The 21,196-nt window shown below is 31.2% G+C and overlaps 6 non-coding genes across 6 annotated transcripts; all 6 read left to right on the top strand.

Moving 5' to 3' along the window:
• The first annotated feature begins 13,238 nt into the window (after positions 1-13,238).
• Positions 13,239-13,393, top strand: LOC124886334. The gene has a single exon (XR_007043420.1). It is a non-coding gene; the product is annotated as a small nucleolar RNA snoR134 (small nucleolar RNA).
• Positions 13,394-13,437: 44 nt separating this feature from the next.
• On the top strand, positions 13,438-13,527 carry LOC124886329. Its single transcript, XR_007043415.1, has one exon. It is a non-coding gene; the product is annotated as a small nucleolar RNA U36a (small nucleolar RNA).
• A 26-nt stretch (positions 13,528-13,553) lies between these two features.
• LOC124886299 lies at positions 13,554-13,646 on the top strand. Its single transcript, XR_007043385.1, has one exon. It is a non-coding gene; the product is annotated as a small nucleolar RNA Z223 (small nucleolar RNA).
• Positions 13,647-13,701: 55 nt separating this feature from the next.
• Positions 13,702-13,817, top strand: LOC124886301. Its single transcript, XR_007043388.1, has one exon. It is a non-coding gene; the product is annotated as a small nucleolar RNA Z278 (small nucleolar RNA).
• Positions 13,818-14,284: 467 nt separating this feature from the next.
• Positions 14,285-14,389, top strand: LOC124886320. The gene has a single exon (XR_007043406.1). It is a non-coding gene; the product is annotated as a small nucleolar RNA snoR97 (small nucleolar RNA).
• A 161-nt stretch (positions 14,390-14,550) lies between these two features.
• On the top strand, positions 14,551-14,654 carry LOC124886321. The gene has a single exon (XR_007043407.1). It is a non-coding gene; the product is annotated as a small nucleolar RNA snoR97 (small nucleolar RNA).
• The last annotated feature ends 6,542 nt before the right edge of the window (positions 14,655-21,196 follow it).

Below are 21,196 nucleotides of genomic sequence, written 5' to 3'. Positions count from 1 at the left end.
AGGCGCCCTTGGAGTGCTATGTATGGACGATTTTGGTGTCCATTTAGGTGCTTCTTTGCACTTCATTTGCATACACTAAGTCTCGGGTCTAACATATATCCTCATAAGTCCATTTACGCGATCGTACTCGTATCACTATTTGATCTTCAACATCAAAATTAAACTCAAAAGGATCCATAACCCTCAGCTTGTTTAGGCTAGTGGGGAGCCTCTCTACTTTAGCACCAAAAGTTAAAGACTTGAGGTAGTAACTATCTGTAAGAAGACAAATGATTTTAGGCCAATTGTTGACAAGATGGGTCAAGTTCATGGCTTTTTCTTGATACTGATGTCCTATAAGTACAACTAATTTAAGCTTTTGACAGTCTATGAAATGATCCCACTTAAGAATCTTAGTGCTATTGTTAAAGGTATATGATAATATGACGAGTCTCGGAGCATATATTTTCAAGTGGTCAAGACCTATGCATGACTTAGCTTCCAGCCTCACAAGTTTTGGCATCCATAAGAAAGAAGCTGGAATGTTGTCTAACTCTAAGGTGACTTGAATTAGTAAAAGCCATTTGAGCTTGTAGAAGCCCCTGAAGCTGCACGGTGGCCTGATAATGCAGTTGGACAGGATCAACTTTTCTAATTCTTCAGAGTACATGACAGAAGGCAATTTGTAAGGATGATTTCTCATAATCCTTAGGGTGAGATCCATGAGACACTTTTTCGACAGCAAAAATGTCCATTGGTTGATAAGATTGTACCGGATATAAGGTCTTAATGAAATATCCAAGGCGAATGTCTTAATGGTAAATGGCTCCATCATACTACAACAGAATTGTACTAATTATGCAAATTAATATGCCGGGTGGCTTGCTCCCAAAAAACTTACGAGAAAATACGAGTGTGGGGATTGAAGCCCAAATGTGTAGTCCACGATCTAGACAAAACACTTATTTTTTCAGCTTCATCAATAGGCAAATTCTCTTGAATTTGGTGTTTGACATTGATGGGAAGATCTATAAGTCTATCAATATGTTTGTCAACTTTAATTTTGAGTATTTTACAAGGATTTATCATTGTGATTTTATGAAAGGAATTTGGGAATTATTATTTTTTTGGTAGCAAAGACGAGCTTTATTTATTTATCAAACAAATGTTTCACCAAGCCAAAGTTGGGGACATCCCCCTTACAAGAGTAGTGATGCAGTAGGTAGATTAGTAGCATCTCTAGTATTTACAACCTAGTTAGAACTAGGAGTAATACTATTCATTGTTATAGCATTGGGTAAAATTGGGTGATCTGACAAAGTCTTCACTCTTTTAGGTAGTAAATTTCCTTGCTTGTCGGATTTTAAAATATCCCTTAAGGATGGTGCAGATTTCTAAAAAAACACTATTGACTTCAGGATAGTTCTATCAAAACCAGTTGTAGTAGTATTAGATACTAGAGCATCCACTAATCTGTTCTATTCCCTGTACACGTGGCGAACCTGAGGATTATCCACTGCGTGGAGAAGACACCTGCAATAAAAGAAGATTGATGAATTTTGATATGATGTATGATCTATTCAGTGACTTACAAGTTGATTTGAATTAAGATTTATTTCAAGTGGTAGCAATCGGTAGTCACGTGCTAAAGTTAAACCTAAACACAAGGCTTTTGCTTCGGCCTCAAGGACCTTAGTACTGTAAGTTGTGCTCCTAAATCCAAGAAGCCAATCTCCAAGACAATTCCTGAACACTCTCCCCAAGATGGAAACCCCCGAAGTAACATCAAAGGAACAGTCAGTATTAAGCATAATGTTAAGGTTTACAAGAGGATTCCATTTGACGTACATTGTAGTCAATGACTTAGAGGGCTTTGGGTTGGCTATGAAAAACCAAAATTAAACTGCAAGCTGGGAGATATCTGATATCGTGGGATTAAAAGAGAATCTTGGAATATGCATCTGTTTCGGGTAACCCAAATAGATCATAAACAAAAAGGTAAGAAAATCTTTATAGGAATATGATTAATGTGCATTTTCAGCCAAATATGGGCTAGTAAAGGTGGATAAGAGAGTGTTGATATCTTGTGTGAGGGTAATGGATGACCAAAGTGGCTAGATTTTTGGTCATTGAAGTATAAGATGGCTTGTAGTTTCTGCTTCCATTGTTTGACAGATTCTATAAAAGGGGTTGTCTAGGACGTTAATGTGGTGCAGGTAGTTCGCAGTAGGAAGCCTATCCAGTAGGAGTAACCATAGGAATTATTTGATTTTCGGGGGGAGTCAGAGAGTCAAAATCCAACCAAAACTTGCCTGCGTAGGCAACAACATGGAGTTATTCTGATGGATTGAAGTGTTAGCAGTTAATGCCAAAAAACAAGACTTAACAAAGAATTGCCCTGAGTCTGTGAGGCCCCAGGAGATCCAATTAGAGAAGCCCGATTGGGTTGGAAAATGGACATCATCAATGAAAGATGCAATGGTGAGGGGAAGGACAAAAGATAGAGAGTCAAAACATTATTTATTTGCTTGCCTAAAGTGACTAACCGGCAAACTCATCTCATGAATTTGAACAGGCCCATGGATCAAATTATGAAGAGTAGTATTAGGCTTAATCCAAGCATCATTAAAAAAGTTAATGCATTGTCCCGTACCTGGATTCCATTTTATTCCAACCTGACAATAGCTCCAACCTTTTTTAAGGTTTTTTCAATTAAGGGATCCTGTAGTGAGATACTTGTGAGAAGTGCTATTCTTAGTGTGCAAATATTTATTTTAAAGAACACTGCCCCAGAGGGTGTTCTTTCAATGAAATAATCTCCATGCAGTACCGGTGAGAAGGGCCTTATTTTTAGTAACTAAGTTCTGAATACCAAGGCCACTGCTATCCTTAGGCATGGTAACTTTAGACCATTTGAGGAGATGAATTTTCTTACGACTTGGAGTGGTACCCTAGTAGAAGTTTTGTTCATAATGCTTCATTTCTTTTATGGTATGTGGTGGGAGTTCAAAAAGCTGCATTATATGGTTCGGGAGGGCATTTAAGGTAGACCGAATTAGAATAGCTCTCTCAGCTGTAGAAAGAAGGTTTTCTTTCCAGCTCGCAAGCTTAGTTTTAAAATTATCCAATATAAGTTGAAGATCTTATTTCAGCGGTGTAGCACCATTAATTGGGAACCCTAAATATTTTTTGAATCTAACATCTTCCTTGATCATGAGAAAGGATTGAGCCAAGGATTTATTGGCAGGCAAAGTATTGCTAGAAAAGAATATTTTAGATTTTGCAAGGTTAACCTTTTGACCTGATATAGAATTGAAGTGGTCTAGGATGTTGGATATGGTAGAGCATGTTGTAGCATTGATCTCAACATGAAGAATTATATCGTCCATAAATAAAAGGTGAGATATTAGGGGGCTTTGCGGGGAGATAGTAATAGATTACCAGAGAAAATGATCCACCACAGTATTAATCCAACGAGATAGCCTCTCCATACATAAAATAAAGATGTGTAGTGAGAGAGGATTACCTTGGCAGATACCTCTCTTCGGGGAGAAAAAAGTGGTAGGTTGCCATTGATAAGAATTGACACAGAAGATGTAGAAATACATGACATGAAAATCCTAACCAAGTTGGCTGGAAAATTAAAAAAGAAGAGGGTCTCTCTGATGAAAGACCAGTCAAGCCGGTCAAACGTCTTTTCAAGGTCAATTTTAAGTAGCATGTAATTTTTTCTACTCTTGGTCTTCTTAAAGAAGTGTAAAATTTCCTGAACCACTATTTCATTATCTGAGGCCCATTTTTTTGCTAAGAAGCTCGATTGGGAGAGACCTATCAGGAGAGAGAGCAAAGGCTTGATACGATTGACCAGGATCTTGGTTATGATCATGATTTTTGTTTGGATTTGGTTCCTAATTCATGTTTTATTACGTGTTTCATGTGGAATTGATTTTCATGTGTGTAAATCCACGTTAAACTCTTGAATGGTGAAATTTGGAATTCAATCATGATGCTCACTTATTGTTCAAAGTTATGTGCATTTGTTATACTCACCAAGTTCTTGATAAATTGCCCATGTGAACTAGTAAGAGAAAGAAATCATGTCAAGTTAGCTTATTTGCAAGTGTTTGTTAAAATGCCCCAAATGAACGAATGATGATCAAGTACTTAGTTTACATGTTTCAAGTTTGTGTCATGTCTCTTAATTTACGCTTTCGAGTCTTGGGGTTACTTGTACCGAAAATTTAGCTGTTTACTTAGAGCCATGGTCAGTCATAAGACAGTATCAGTAATGTATAATTAGTAGTACTCAAATTCAGTTACAGAACTTAGGAAAAACTCAGTAGATTCAATATTCAGTTCAGATCTTAGTAAACTCAGTCAGCTAATAAGAATTCAGTATTTTTTGTCAGTCCACGAAACTCAATCAACTCAGTTCAGTTCAGTTAAACAGTATGATCAGTAATAGTGCAGTCCAGCCTAGTACAGTTTAGAAATCAGTTCAGTGTCTATTCAGTTGGGAGTAGGATTCAGCACCGAGTGAACTCACCTGTCAGTAGAGGGTGTGATCCTTAGAAGCAATCCTTGTGTTCCAGAACTATGCAGCCAGCGTAGGTTAAGATATCAAACCTTCTAGATGAGGGTTGATAAGGTATTTTAACCTGTCAGTTGAGGGTTCCACCATTCTCATTAGAGTACCTGCCAGATAAGGGTACCTTTTTAGTGTCTTTACCCATGGTACGGTACTGACACCCTTCTAACTGGGGTTACAGGTTGGACCCCAAGTCTATTCAGAAAAGGGGCATGTCGGTTAGATGATTACCTTTCACAGTCTCAATTCTAGTCTCATTCTCAGAATAGAACTCAGTTCAGTTCTACAGATTCAGGACTATCAGACATAGTCACTCAGCTCAGTACGAAACTCAGTATGGTTCCACAGTATTCAGAACTATCAAATACAATCATTCAGATAATCAGTAATACAGTATTCGTAAACTCAAATATCGATTATCATATTCTGATTCAGTACTCAGTATTCTCACGATCTTAGTTACAGTCTATGTATTCATGCATGTACTCTTACTCAGTCATACTCATGTTATTCAGTTATTATTGTTCATGCATATGAATCCATGCATTTCAGCCTACCTCACTGAGCATACTAGTACATTCAAAGTACTGACACATATTTTTTTTGCGCTATAATGTCTTATATCATAGGTTTAGACGCACGAGCTTCAGAGCACCCTTAGAAGTTCAGATTCTCAACTTTCAAAGTAGTGGTGAGTCCTCATAGTTCAAGGACATACTTATTATTTATAGTACTTCAATTTTATTTTAGTAGATGGAGTTAGTTGGGGGCTTGTCCCATCAACTCCGCAGTTCAGACAGTTAGAGGCTTTTTAAACTAGAGTATTTTCAAACAGTTGTTCAGTTTTTAGTATTTATATTCAGTTTTGGTATTTTGATACTGCATTCAGATTTATTTGCAGATTTGAACATTATGGCATATGTTTCCACCTATTTCCGCAATCATTATAGTATTTATTACACAGTTATTACAGCAGGTACCAGTCATAGGTTAGCTTGTGGTCCTTCGAGATTGTGAGCACCGTGTAGCGTCTGGGGTACAGACTCGGGGCATTACAAGATCTTTCTCCAGGTTTTGCAAAAACAAGCTTGTAAGGTAACGGGGAGATGCTTGTAAACCCGCAAGTCTCGTTAGAAGTCTTTTTTTTACTAAAAATATTATCGAACTTATATGTGTTCCAAGACATAACTTAGTGCTGAAAATGAGTTATGGACAGTAATAAAACATGATTTTTGTCTATCCAAGCCTGATGCACCACCTCAGAGAAATTGATTCCAAACTCCCTAAGAACACAACAAAATAAACACCAAAATCAGTCCACTAGTTCAAGAACTATGGACCCTTTGATGACCTTTCTCGGATTCGCAAGAAGAACAAGAAGGGAAGTGATATCAAGAGTAAAACACACTAAAACAACAACAACACTTGATAAACAAGATGTAATAACAGCAACACACGGTTACAAGACAAGAACATAAACGGATTACACTAGATATAGATAAACGATTACAAGAAAGTAAAGATAGATAGATAGACAAAAGGATGGTATAATATTAACAACCCAAAAGCTTATTCCACTTTTGGACCTTTAATATCACACACAACCTAAACCTATCTCTTACGTTACCTCAAGGGAACCAGAATTCCCAAGCAATCTTCATTTCTAAGCAAATGATCAACACAAGGATTCTACCTTTCTAAAGACTCTCAAAGAGGCTACAAAATATATTCTCCAAAAATCTCCCAAAAACGACCTAATGAGGTTCTATTTATACCTAGGTTAACTTATTACAAATGACTAAAAAATCCTTGCAAAGGGCGGATGAATAGTGAACGTAGATGAATAGTGAATAATTTTGGAGCGTGTGGGACTTGTTCTCTACATTTCAAAACTTGTTCCTTGGATGGGCATCCCCCGAGCTCGAGTCTTGATGCATTGGACCCCGATCATGATCATACCCGTATCAGAAATGAGGATGGGAAGCCCACATTACTTCTATCCAAAATGGCTTATTTAGGATGTGGATCAATGGATTTAGGAGTAAAATAAGAGGACAATGGTCTCCGTGAGTATGAGGTAGGTGCCTAACACAAGCATCCGAAAAAAGGTTAAGCCAATTTCCATTGGCATTGAGATGGTCCAATCTTTCCAGGATCCTACCACCATGCCTTCTAAGGTTTGTCCAAGTAACCTTACTACCACTAAAACCAAGATCAATCATACCACAATAATTAAGGCAGTCTAGGAATCTGTTAACTCTAGAATGACACAAAGCTTGACCCCCAATTTTTTCAATGGAACTGCTAACCTCATTAAAGTTTCTGCCCAAAAGCCAAGGATCATTGTGGGAGTCAAAAACTCTTTTAAGATTCTCCAAAAGTGAGATCCTACTAGCAAGGTTATTACGAGCATTAACTGCCAAAAATAACCAAGAAGTAGCGAAGGGGTTTACCTGAACTATGCAGTGTATTTCCTACTGAGTCAAAGTAATGTTAGTGATACAGAGAAGGTTTGCATGCCATAAAATGGTGATGCCACCTACTTGACCCTCAGCTGGCACAACCATGACATTGAAAAAATTAAACTCGTGGGGCATAGTAAGATGATTTCCCCTATGAGTTTCAAGCAACACGACTAGATCAAGCTTATGCTTATCAAGGAGTTGTCTAAAAGTAGTTTTAAACTCAGAAGATTTTGAACCCCTATAATTCCAAATAAAAAAGTTCATGGGACGGCGAAAAATATAGGGACTCCTAATCAAAGAGCATGTCGAGTTAGTATCCCTCATTGAGGGGCTTAATATCACCACATACTTCCCCACGTCTGTGTTTACTGTCGGTATGACATAAATTTAGCACTTGAACATATTTATGGGGCAGTTTATGCTTATTTTTTTGCATACTACTCTTTGAGGAGGAATACTTATACCTATTCCATAAACGATATTATCGTCTATGATTCTCATTTCTTTCCTATTTTGTCGTCTAAGTTTGCACTCTTTTGTTGCACCATCACCTCTTCTTTGCTCATTGTTGTCTGTGTTGGGCCCTGCCTAGGGTCGGAGGAGATTTCGTCTGAGCTGCTGTCACATGTCGCTAGATCCATGACATAACCTTTATTTTTCGTGGAAGTTATGGATAGAATGGTATTCCTATAATTATTAAATTTATCAAGAAAGAGGGAGTCGACATTCGACGGAGATGTGTGAAATGGGTTTGGAATTGGTGGAGGCATCGCATACCACTGTTGTTGAGCAAAGCCTCCAACCCCAGTTTCATGCCTTCTGTAATGATCTGTGCAAGATCTTTTGTATTTCTTATCATCACTAGGCACTCTTGGCCCTCTACATACATGGTAAAAGTTAGGGCATAACCCTTCAGAGCTACCTCCAGCCAAGACTAGGCGGGGTCGATGGAATTAGATTCATCGTAGTGAAAATTGGTTGAGAGGAATCGGTGTTGCTTTCCATCATTTGAGAAGTTTGGAGTAGATGATGGAACTGGGGCTTGGGTTTGTGGTGGATATGAACTCCCTTGAAGGAGCAATTGGGGAGGGATTGGAATATTATATAAGAGAGAGAGTATCTGGTCTAGGTAAGAAAGGTTTATTTGTGGATATGTTATGAGTTAGTGAGCAGTCAATATTGAGAGTACCAGTTGGTAAGCCATGTAATGAGGTGTCACATGGTACGTAATGAGTAGAAATATTTTAGGATATGGATGAAGAAGCTTTAGGGCTAAGGGGCTGATTAGGAGATTGCATGTAAACCACGTGGGGTCTAGGTGGAGAAAAATATGGTGCTGCATTAGGGATTAGGTGCTGAGAGGAATAACTTAAATCTTTAGCTAATAAAGCATACTGCGTGTCGCCCAGAGATTTATCATCGAAAGTTGACTTAGAATGATGGGGATTGGTCAAAATCGGGGTGGTCCCTTATTTAACAAGTGTACTAACTCTGTCATTTAAGGATAGGCAGGCAAAACGAGAATGGTTAAAATTAGCGGACGTGGCACTACCCGATTCGCCCGAGATTTTTGAGTTAGAAAACTTACCTGTGCTTTCTAGGCCCGCTGATCTATTTACAGTAACAATAGTCATTGGAAGTAGCTTACCTTGTGGTGGTGTGCGTTTATTTAAGTTATTACTACTCTTTGTTTTATTGATAATTTCTTAGTCGATCGTGTAGGGAATTGCACAAACTTCCGATCATCCGATGGTTGTTCTTGTTCTTTTGACGACTGCGCATGATTAGTATGGATTACAGGGTTATAAAGATATTTAGCCATTGTGTGCCTCAATCTTCCACATTTAGTACAGAGCATGTTAGTGCCTTCATAAAGAATCTGTTGCTTGTGGGTGCCTATGTATATGTGGGATTGTAAAGGTTGTTCCAAGGGCACTTGCACACATAACCTAGCGCATTTCCCTCGAGATGTAGTCGAAGTAGTGAAATCTATTTTAAGAAGAGTGTCTATTTTACTTCCTACTTTGAGAAGGATGTCCAAATCGTAGAACTCTGTTAGTAATTCTGAAAATCTAATCCATATGGCAGAGTAAGCAATACATGCTTTGAGATACTCTAAACTTAGGTTCCCATTTTTGAATGGATAGGAAGCTATTGAGCAAAAACTAAAGGTCATCATGAAGGGCGTGAGTCATGTTTTGTTCTTGTTGAAACTCAATAAAAAAAATGTCTGTTCCCAGATCAATTAGGAAAATCTCTTCGGTTGGGCAATAGGTTGGTGAGCTTCTCTTTCAGCAATTGATGTCCTACTTTTCAACTGACAAGCTTAACTATGACAGAGAATTTCCATGGCGAGTAAAGTCTATTATTATCAATTGTAGTTATTGGGATAAAATTATCTAGGTTTTGCAGAAGGGTGGTTTCATACTGCAAGTCTTCTTCTTGGATTTGGTGGGAGTTCGTATACTATAAGTAGGTAGTAAAGGCAGCAATTTATCTCGGAATAAGGTATTTACAGGGGCCTCTCATTGCATAAGGTCAGTAGTAGTTTCTGATTTTCTAGTTGAAATGAATAGCATATTCTCTTGCTAAACGAGAAAATAGAAACTTCCCTTATGGCACCTAAATTTGGGAATTGTTACAGAAGGCAAGATGTATGTATAATACATGAATGAGTAGACGTCTTCTAATTGACTTTAAATAGGGTTGAGACCTGCACTTTATTTAGATGGTGATTTTGGTATGGTATGGTATAATATTATACTGTGCAACATAATATAATATTTGGATTAACTGTATCATTTGTTGCTGTTTAATAACAGTTTTATTTTTTGGTTTGATGATATGGTACTATATCATAACTGATAAGTTCACTAAAATGCTCTTTAATTATTATAAATGTCGAATTTATCAATAATTGATAATAAAATAATTAAGATAATTTTCTTCCATGTAAATATAGAGAAAATGGTCTATTACCCCCAACCTTTAGTCGAAATCTCAACTACACACTCAACCTTTACAAAAGTCTCATTACCCCTCTAAACATTTTTTTACTGTATTTAGTACCCCTCCAATTGTTGAGCTGTCATGGGAGGTGAGAACACCCCTCAATAGGCGCGTCAGCTGAGGCTTCAATCATTCAAATCAGTATTTTCAAATGCCACATGTATAATACATTTCATTATTTTTAATTATTAAATAATGTTTTCTTCTCCAACTGATAAAAGACCTTTTTTTTGTCTTCTTCTCTTTCTCAAAACAGAAAAATTCAAGAACTCATTAATGGTATTTCTTATCTTCCCTATCTCCAATTTCATTATCTTTCTCATCTTTCTTGAATTCGCTAATGTTGATTCCTCATCCTCCTTATCTCAAATTTCATTATCTTTCTTATCCAAGAACTTGACAATGGGCTCAAAACGTAAGACTAAAGCCATCAATGAAGTGAAATGAAGCAAATTATACATGATTCATTACTTCAAATTATACAAGATGCAACAGAGTCCAGAAAAGTAAAATTAGAGGAAGCAAGAATTGAATTCTCCACGTACCAAGCACATAAACAAGCATTTTGATCTATGGATTCTCTATGTGTCTTCTTTTAGCAGAAAACTCTTCCTTTTATCATTAACAAATAAAAAATTTTCTCCTTTCATTGTTCTCAAAAAGCTCCAAAAATAAATTCATCAATGGCATCCTTTTCTTCATCTTCTTTGTTGTCATTTCCTTCAATAATCGAATCTACACCATCATCTTAACAGATCTTTTTTTTTTTATGAATTTTCAATAGCATCGTTCGTCCATCATCTTTTTCGCCTCTTTTCAAAATTGCCGCTACGAGTTCTTCAAAATTATTGCCTCCACCGTCGACAATGACGAGAAATTATTTCAATTATTTATCACCCCGACTTCCCGACTTCCCGACTTTCCTAAAATTTCTATCATTGTTTCAATTTCATGAATGTGCATCAATACAAGACACCCAAAAAATTTCGTTTTTCAACTTTCAACAAATGAAAATTAACCAAAAGATCTAAACTTTGCAGTAGACGTCGTCTTTTTCACTTATATTTTTTTCATAGGATCTAAGTAACAGAGCTCAAGGATCAGTTGTTAGTTTCAGTAGAAGTAGCAAAGAAAGCAACTCAAGAACAACTTGAGAAAATCCGGAGTTATTCCGACAAAAACGAATCTGTTTCCTACTGTTTTCTCCTCGATGGAGCTCCAAAAGTTTGCAAATCCACAACCAAAAGTTAAATTACAACACCAATCTCCAAAAAAAAAAAAAAGGAAGATCAAATCATGATGTTAAGAGAGAAGAGAGAGGAAGATGAATTTTTTTTCTTGAAAATGAAAGGTTGAAAGAGAATGGAGATGAGATAATTTTTGTAAAGAAAAATGAGATATTGGTGTGGGCCCAGGCACGTGAAATGTACGGATGCCTTATTAATTGGTTTATGTTGACAGGTCAGTAATTGTGGGGGAGGGGGGGTAATAAATTCGGTAAAAAAAAAGTTTAAGGTGGTAATAGGTCTCCTTTAGAGGTTAAGTATGTAGTTAAAATTTCGACTAAAGGTTGTGGGGTAATAGACCATTTTCTCTGTAAATATATTAAGTTGTTTAAATTCATACAAATTTTAACAAAATCAATAAAAGAATAGATTAAATTAAATGTAATCAAATTCATTTTTGTGACAATAACAAATTTCATTTTTTTTTTTATATTTTGACAATGATAAGTACAAAATTTGAGTGTTTGAGATATATTTAGAGCATGAGTAAGATTATTTTGGAAACCTCCTAATTCTTAGGGTAAAAAATTATCTACATTAGCTATTTGCATCTACCAATTGAATAAATGACACATGTTTTTACAAATATCACTAACACATAATCGAGGAGAAAATGGCTAAAAGCACCCTCTTTCCAAACTTATTACTTTTTCAACCACACACTTTATCTTTGTGTGTCTTATTACTTCCTTCATTTGTTATTATTTATCGCTAATTTTCAAATTAAATTTTTATTTTTATTTGTTATAAATATAATATAAATATTATTTAATCGAGACACTATGATAAAATAATCATATTCTTAATTATTTTAATTAATGAGTGAATCAAAACAAAATATGATACGTAAAACAAACGAAAGAAGTATTTCAAGCATTAATGTGACATGAAGAGCGTATTAAAAGAGTGGGAAACAACAAAAATTATTAAAATATCTTTTAGCTATTTTCTCCATAGTTAATAAGAACACATTATCGACTTTATTTATGACTTAGTTGTGATAAATTAATATGCTTTTAATGTAAAATCAAGCATGGGAAAAATTGATATTTGCCAATTTTTCAAGGATTATTTGCACCAAATGATTTATTTTATGCGACCCTTTAAATTTTGTTCTCTATTTAAATGATTATAACCTACAAACCTTGGGATACAAGGCTTTTGAACATATTTCTAGATTCAGAACAAACATGATTTAAATTTCTGAAAATTATTGTGGAGTTTCGCTTTTATGAATGAAAATTTCATATTCCTTTATGAAATTTGAGTTCACTATTATAAGTTGGAAATTCAGAATCTTTTTCACTAATTTGAACTCCATTGTCCTGTGAATTTGTCATGAAATTTTCCCATATTTTACCTGATATATTTGTATTTATCTATTACATTTGCTTTATACATTATAGTCATTATTTCATAATTACATTTCAAACGGTGGCTAAATATAACAAGTATAAATAACATAAATACCAATCCTTTTGAAAAATAATTACACTCTCCCTATTAATATACATAATATAACCGACATATACATAACATTCTGTGTATATATTGAGATTTTTGTAATATATTTAGGGATTTAAAATTTTTTGTAATATTGAAAATATAAGTTATGTATTTGTATAATTTTTAAATACAACAAAACAATCCAAAAACTAGCAATTGGGGCTAATGTGATCCGGAATGCTTATTGGGCCTTCACCTCTCTGATCCAGAAATACTCAATTAGGGTTTCAGAGTTGCTGCCTCCCTCTACTATAAAACCCAAATCACTCTACCCTTTCTCAATACTTTTTCTCAATGGCGTCTCGATAATCCTTGTTTTTGTTTTCGCTTTTCTTTTTATTCTTCTCTTTGCATAGTAATGTTAAAGTATGGTTTGAAATCTTAGTAGCTCAATTAGTTGATTACCTGCACGTAGCCTCCCGGGCTCATCTCAGTTTATTTATAATGAAGTTAGATGCCCCAAAGCTCGTGCTATACTTAACCGCCGCTAGTGTTGCAGTTTAGCCCCTTTGTACCTTTCTTATCCATGGCTATTTTGTGTCAAATCAACGGCAAAATTCCCTTTCCTAACATTTATATATGAATCAGTTGTTTTGCTAGAATTTGGCGATGATTAAAACGGATTTATCCGCGCTTCTGAGAGAAATCAATGAAGCATAAACAAAAAATTGGTTGAATTTCTTGATATGAGCCTGAATTTATTTTTTTTTGACAAATTAATTTTGGCAGTGATGATATGTAATACAGCTTTAATGCCAGTTCTGCTTCTGATTTTCTGTGATTGATAGAGCTGTTAATATTACTGAGCCTCTTAATTATACTTATTATTAATCATCTTTTCTTTGTTTATTGTTTAATCTGTGATGAGATCTGAAATTGCTGGATAGTATTTGAGATTGTAGTTAGCCTCAAGTTCCCTGTTTTCAGGGTGAACCTACTTGTCGTTACTGCTTTCATCATGAAATTACTAAATTTCTCTGAGATTTAAGATTTTACTAGTTGTTACAGAATGCGTACACTTTATAAGTTAGTGTAGAATAGTTATCGTGCCATTTATGTCGAAGTAATGGATAACTAATCCTTACTTCACAGGATTACTTTGTTTATTCCATCCTTTATGAAACAACCCTTACCCTTATTGTCACACAACAACATATCCTGTGTAGTTTCATAAGTGGAGTCTAGAGAGCCCGGCCTATCTTTTCACAATTATTTTTGTTTATTTTAGTAGCCACTGATGATCCAATCCAACTGTGAGGTGTAGTGGAGCCAAGGTCCCTGCTTATGCAGGGGGAACCTCCTTGGTTACACTACATCAATCATGAACACACACCGGATTTAACTGAGGCTTTAAATTTTTTTTAATATGTCTTAATTTTTGTTGTAAGTATGTCTTAAATGGAAGTATTTTGATGAAGTGATTTTGAGTTTTAACTATACTCTTGCTCTTGAATTTATAGTGGGGTTAGGGTCTGAAAAACTCATAAATTTAGTGCTGTTTATCAGCTTCTTCTCCTGAAAATCACGGGATGGAGTTAAATCATGGCACTACATGTTTATCTGGTGCCTTTCTCCTTTATGATTTATTCAATTTTATGTTTCCGGTGGTCTATCGGATACATTTAACTATCTTGGGGTTAAGATCTGCCTATACTGTTATATCAATTTTATATATTGTTGCATTGAGTTTTATCAATCTAAAAATATGCTCACCTTATCTCAGTGATGAGTGTAAATGAAAACTCATAAATTCTGTGCAGTCCATCACCTCCTATCTTGCATATTTCACTAAGATTGGAGTTAAATATCAGCACTACATGTTTTTTTTGACATTAATATCGGCACTACATGTTAGTAAAATGTTACTCCATTTGGTCCTTTTTCTCTTCTTATAAGATTTTAAATTTTGGTTTTAAATTCTTTGTAAATTGTCCTTCGACTAATGGTGTGATCAAATTGATTTTATTTTTTTCTTTGATTTTATTTTTTTCTTATGCATTGTATTAGCAAAATATTTATACAAGAATGAAGAATTCATTTTATTTATTTTTTAAATGAAATGTGTTAAATGGCAAAATAATAGGTTTTTCGAATGTCCAACAAATTTGTTTAAAACATTTTCATTATGTCCATTGACAAGGTGATTTTAAAGCTATGGCTTAAAATGTACAGATGTTTTGAAAGGTTCTTTGGTTTTGACATTTATAAGTTGGGGACAATTTATAGAATTTATTAATGCCTTCCTTACTTTTTAGAAGGTTATTAATTTTGGATCAGTGGGAAACCAAAAAAAAGAATCTTATTATTACTACTACGTCGTCTCTGCTTGCTTTGTGAATCTCTAATTAACTACTAAGTGCGAAGAACACACGGTTCTTCGTCAAAAAAAAAATTTATTACATTTATGATATGTTTGTTTCAGTTATTTTAATTGTAATTTTATCATATTATTTTTAATAAATTTTTAATAGTTATTTAAATATTAAAAAATTAATAATATTAATAAATAATAAATTAGATTTAAATAATAAATTAATTCTTAATGTTTTAAATTAATAGGACATCTTATGTAAGACTATTTAATTATTTTTTTTTGCAAGTATGTTTGTTTTGTGATTTTACTATATTTTCCTAATTAATTATTGCAAGTTATTTAATTTGAGAAAAATAATAATATTAAATAATAAAAAGGATAAAATAGATAGATATAGTAATTATTGTAAGTATGTCTGTTTTTTCAATTATAATTTTACTATATAATTTCTAATTAATTTTATAAGTCATTTAGTTATTAAAATTTAATAATATGTAATAAAAATAAAATTATATAAAATGAAAAATTAATTCTTGATTATTCAAATTAACATGACATTTTATGAGACTTAAAATTTTTTATAAATTTTTTTTTTATAGTAATTTTGTTATATCACTTTTAATTGGGTATTATAAGTCATTTAGGACATATATATTATTTAAAATTAAATAAAAAATATTATAAATTACAATAGCTAACATAAGTATTGAAAGTGGTTCAAAAAATATTATTCTTTAATCTATTGGGCTGTAAATACTTTTCAAGTATCGAAATTAATTCAAAAATATTTCTCTATCCACCTTCTTTGTGATGTATATTTCTGTGTTACAAACTAATTGAGATGTCTTTGGTTGTGGCACGTCTTAGGCTACACTATCTTGTTACTTTGCTCATTTTACGTGGTACATTTAGTTTGTATCGAAAAAATACTACTTTCTTTTCACTGTAGTTGTCACTATTTTTGTTTATGTATATCAAATTATCTTGCCACCATTGGTGCGTACATTCCCCATGTGTGACCATCTCGCTACATACTTCATGCCACTCATCGATCAAAATTATGATTAATTTTGTAGGGTTTGAATCGGGTAGTTTTAGTGTAGTCCAAGTTGGGTTAACATTTTAATTAATTTAGTTTTGACCAATAGAAAATATTCACACATTTAATAAAAATTTTAAAAAACTGTTAGTTGTAAAAATATTTTTGAACCATAAAGGCAGATGTGGGTATTTTTGGACTAATATCAATACTTGAAGAGTATTTTTGATTCTTTATCAAATTTTTAATTATAATTTAAGAGAATAGTTAGTTGCAAAGGTATTTTTGAGTCATAAAAGTGGATGAAATGATATTTTTGAATTAATTTTAATACTTGAAGAGTATTTTTGGCTCAATAGATTAATGGAGATTATTTTTTAATCAATTTCAATACTTGAAGCATATATCTAATCTTTTATCTTAAAATAAAGATAACTTTAACTTTAATATTTTACAACATAAGAGTGACATATACTTAATTGAAGTGACAAAAATAATGAAATCTCTTTTATTAAAATAAATTTAAGAAAAAAGTTTTATTTTTAAAAATTCACGATAGAATCATGAGAATACATACAAAATAAATATTTAAACTAAATAAGATAACAATTTTATTTTTAAGAATGAACAAATAAAATTTGCAAGGAAAATATAAGAAAAAAATAAGGTGATGAGTATTTCTGTAAACAAACAATTTATTTTTCGAAATTATACAATTCATACTATTTTGAATATGACAAATAAAAAAAACTCAATAACAAATAATCCTATATACTTGTTCCAACATAATTTATTCCAATATAACTAATTTCAGTAGAATTTGCTTTCGAGCTAAACGAACCCTTAAATTGAAACAGAAAAAAAAATTTAAAATCACAATAATTAAAAAACTAAATTAATTTATAAATATAACTGGCATTCATAATAAATAATGATAGTTAACAATTTACATTGGTGAATTACAATGTAAAAAAATATTATAAATTAGTGAACAACTTAAAATATTTCAAAATATATTACAAATATGATTAATTATTTAAATTTTATTTATGTCACATAAATTAGATAAAAAATAACATATATTAAATTCGTGCTAGCATGAGTCCATGAATATCTAGTATAATAATACAGGGGAATAAAAACTCTGCTAATGTGGCACGTCTTAGAGTTTGAATGCCATTATCATTTTTCTCCTTTTCTGGAGTTTTCTTTCAATTTTTCTATATAACTAGTTTAATCACACATGTCTTGTACATGTAATGTTTAATTATTTAATATTAAATAATTTATCTCTTAGAGAGATTTTTAATGTAGGGTGTGTTTGGTATGATGGATAATGCTTTCCAATTTTCTCTTGTTTTGTTGTAATGAAATGTTGGAAAAATATTTTTTCACAACAACTCATTTTTCTTTATTTGATGGAAAATGATTTCCTTCATAGATCAAGGGAAGTCATTTTCCAGAAAATAATAAATGAGACTTATGATCCCACTCTCATCCCTTTTCCCCACCCCAACAATACTCATATTCACATGACTCGAAAAATTTACATTTTTAAAAAATTTATATTACTCGAAAATATTTTTCACTATGCTTTACTTCAATTTTTCATTGCTTGAAATAAAAAAAAGTGAAACTCAAATTTTTCATTTCCAATGTTCGTTGAATGTATTGTTATTTTAATATTTATAAAGAAAGACTTATCTATGTTACTTTTGCTAATTGCATATTTCATCTTGTCATCGATGTAACTTGTTTTACGATTAGCTTGTCGTTCCGTTATATGTTATTGATTGTAGTATTTTGTCCTGACAAAATGTTAAAAAATGTCTCCTATATTTGCTAATTAATACTCCCTCCATTTCATAATAAATTAATTGTTGGATTTTGGCACACATATTAAGGAAAAAGAATTAAAGACATAAATTTAACACAACTTTTTATTTTTACCCCAAAAAAGAAAAAGCCGACCTTGGCATCCTTTTCAAAAGTTAATTGGTTGTCAAATCATAAGGGCAAATTTGAAAAAAAATATTTAATGATTCACTTATTTTAAAATATCAATAAATATCCAACAATTCACCTTTTTTCGAAACATAGGGAATAGTTGCTTAAATTTAATGATTGTTGTATTTTAGAATTCGATATTGATATTATTTGTTGTGTTTCTTACAAATTGTTGAGTTGTTAGAGTCATTGATATACTAGTTAATAGTTAGTAGTATTTTTTAAAATATATTTTTTCACTCACTAATCGAACACTAGAAAATATTTTTCTAAAAAATATTCTCTACTTATCAACCAAACACAATAAAATATTTTTCGAAAAATATTTCACTCACCAATCAAACATCAGAAAATAAGTAGAAAACCAATTTATTTTTCAGAAAAACATTTTTCAAGAAAACATTTTCTATGGAAATATTTTCCATCATACCAAACACATCCGTAGTGTAAAAATTTAAATTACTTTTCAATAATTATTCACATTTTAATATAATAATGTGTAGGCATCACTTTGACGATTGTCATGCAATACCTTTTTCTCTTACTGTTAGAATTTAAAAGAGACACATCAATTTGAATTATATTTGTGGTATGATTTTTTTTCTATATTATAAAATTTTTTATTGTTTTTAAAGTTAAATCTTCATAAAATCACTAACTATATTTTTAATACATACTTAAAACTTTTAAAAATTTGGTATTTTAAATTTTTTTTATACTCTAATGTTTTTATATTTATTTAGATTTTTTAAGTTTTTTTAAAATTATATTTATTTGATTTAGAATTCCTAAACTAATGAAAAAAATATTATTTGTCATTAATTCTGATGACTTCTAATAAGAAATTTTTTTATTATAAATATTTTTAATTTTGAATTTTCAAATTTTAGATATTAGGAAAAAATAATGAAAAGATAATTTTATCTATTATAGATTTTTTTAATGAAAGAAAAAAGTTTAAATAATATTTCTAATATCCGTCCCACTTTTAATATGTTATAGATATTATTAATTAAATTATTCAAAAAGTCTCACAATTTATTAAATGGTTATCTAAAGCCATGTACAAGAAATCAATTAAGAACTTTAAAACACCAATCAAAAGCCAACCTTTTCCCCTTATCCACGTAAACTCTTTTTTTTTTTTTTCTATTTTTTTTTTTTGGTCATTAGCATTATTATCACTTTCCGTAAACCTTTTTCTAGAATTCTTGCTTTTCTTCTTAAATTTTGACATTAAACTTGTGAGAAAATATATATATATATATATATATATTTCTATATTATAGAAAAACCAGTGTTGGCGTGGTTTCGACATGTCCCGTTCAGGCTGCTTGCTCCATAATTTTACTATATTATTTTTAATTAATTATTATAAATTATTTATATATTAAAAATAAATAATATTTAATTAAAAAATAAAATAGACATTTATGATATATTTGTTTCAGCCACTTTAATCAAAATTTTACTATATTACTTCTAATTAATTATTATAAGTCATTTATGTATTAAAAAATTAATAATATCCAATTTGTGATTTTACTATATCATCCTTAATTAATTATTACAAGTCATTTATGAATTAAAAGAATTAATAATGTTTAATTAAAAAAGATAAAATAAATATTTATAACATGTCTGCTTCATCTACTTCAACAGTGATTTTACTATAGCATCCCTAATTAATTATTATAAGTAATTTGTGTATTAAAAAATTAATAATATTTAATAATTAAAAAAAATAAAATAGATATTTATGACATGTCTGATTCAGCTGCTTCAATCATAGTTTTACTAAATATCATTCCTAATTAATTATTATAAGTTATTTAAAAATTAAAAATTAATAATATTTAATAAAAAAGTAAAATAAATAGAAAAATGATAAATTAACTCTTGATATTTTTAATTAACTTGACGTCTTATATGAGGTCCACTTAACTTTTTTCTCAAAAGTATTTTTATAGTAATTTTCTATGTCGCTTCTAATTAGTTGTTTTAAGTCATTTAAGATATTTATGCTTCGCTGCTTCAATCGTGATTTTACTATATCACCCTAATTAATTATTGTGGTCATCTAAGCGTTGTGCCACTTAAATTGAAATACAAAAATTTTATAAATCACAATAATTACAAATTTAAATTATTTAAAGAATATTATTGACTATCGACGACACAAAATTCTCTAAAAGGAGAGTAACATATATTATTCAAAAATTACATAAAAAATATTATAAATTACAATAGTTAATAATTTAAAATATCTAAAAATAACTTAATCTGTTATATATTTTTTTAAAAAAAAGTAAAAAAATATTATAAATCAAAATAATTAACAAATTAAAAAATTTGAACGTTATAAAATATTTGATTGACTCTCGAAATCATATTGGTGTCACATAAATTAGAATAGAAGAAAAGTATTATTAATCACAATAATTAAAAACTTAAATTATTTTAACAATATAGTTGACTATCAATGCCACAAAAAATGGACAAGAAAAGTAACGTATGGAAATTACGTAAAACATCTACAAAAGTATGTTTTATCGTGTTGTCAAAGTCAAATAACTTAAATTAATATGAAAGACCATAACTTATATAGTTTTCTTTTTTATATAACTTTTGAAACACTTAAAATTTAAATTTAAAATATTAATTTAATTTAATTTTAAAGAACAAGTTGATAAATAAAAGAGAAGGAGAAGAAAGTAAAGGACGTTTATGTCGGCTTAGTAGGGGAATAAAATGCAATTTTAAATTATTAATTGCAATCCACCTATGATGTAATATGCAATGACTAGATAACCCTTTATATTTTTCAACAATTATTTTTTATTTTATACAATAGGTGCCAAGTCTTATGTATCAATTTTAGTCTCATACTTTATGCTTAATGTAGCAAAACTAAGTCATATGATTAAAGCTCTAAACTTCAAAATGCATCAAATTTTGTTATTTATATGAGTAAGTTATATATAATTATCTTGTGAGACAATT

The sequence above is a fragment of the Capsicum annuum genome, chromosome 7 (assembly GCF_002878395.1).
Source record: "Capsicum annuum cultivar UCD-10X-F1 chromosome 7, UCD10Xv1.1, whole genome shotgun sequence".
NCBI classification, from domain to species: domain Eukaryota; kingdom Viridiplantae; phylum Streptophyta; class Magnoliopsida; order Solanales; family Solanaceae; genus Capsicum; species Capsicum annuum.
The sequence above is the reverse complement of the archived record's forward strand: the minus strand, read 5'-3'. Positions and strand labels throughout refer to the sequence as shown.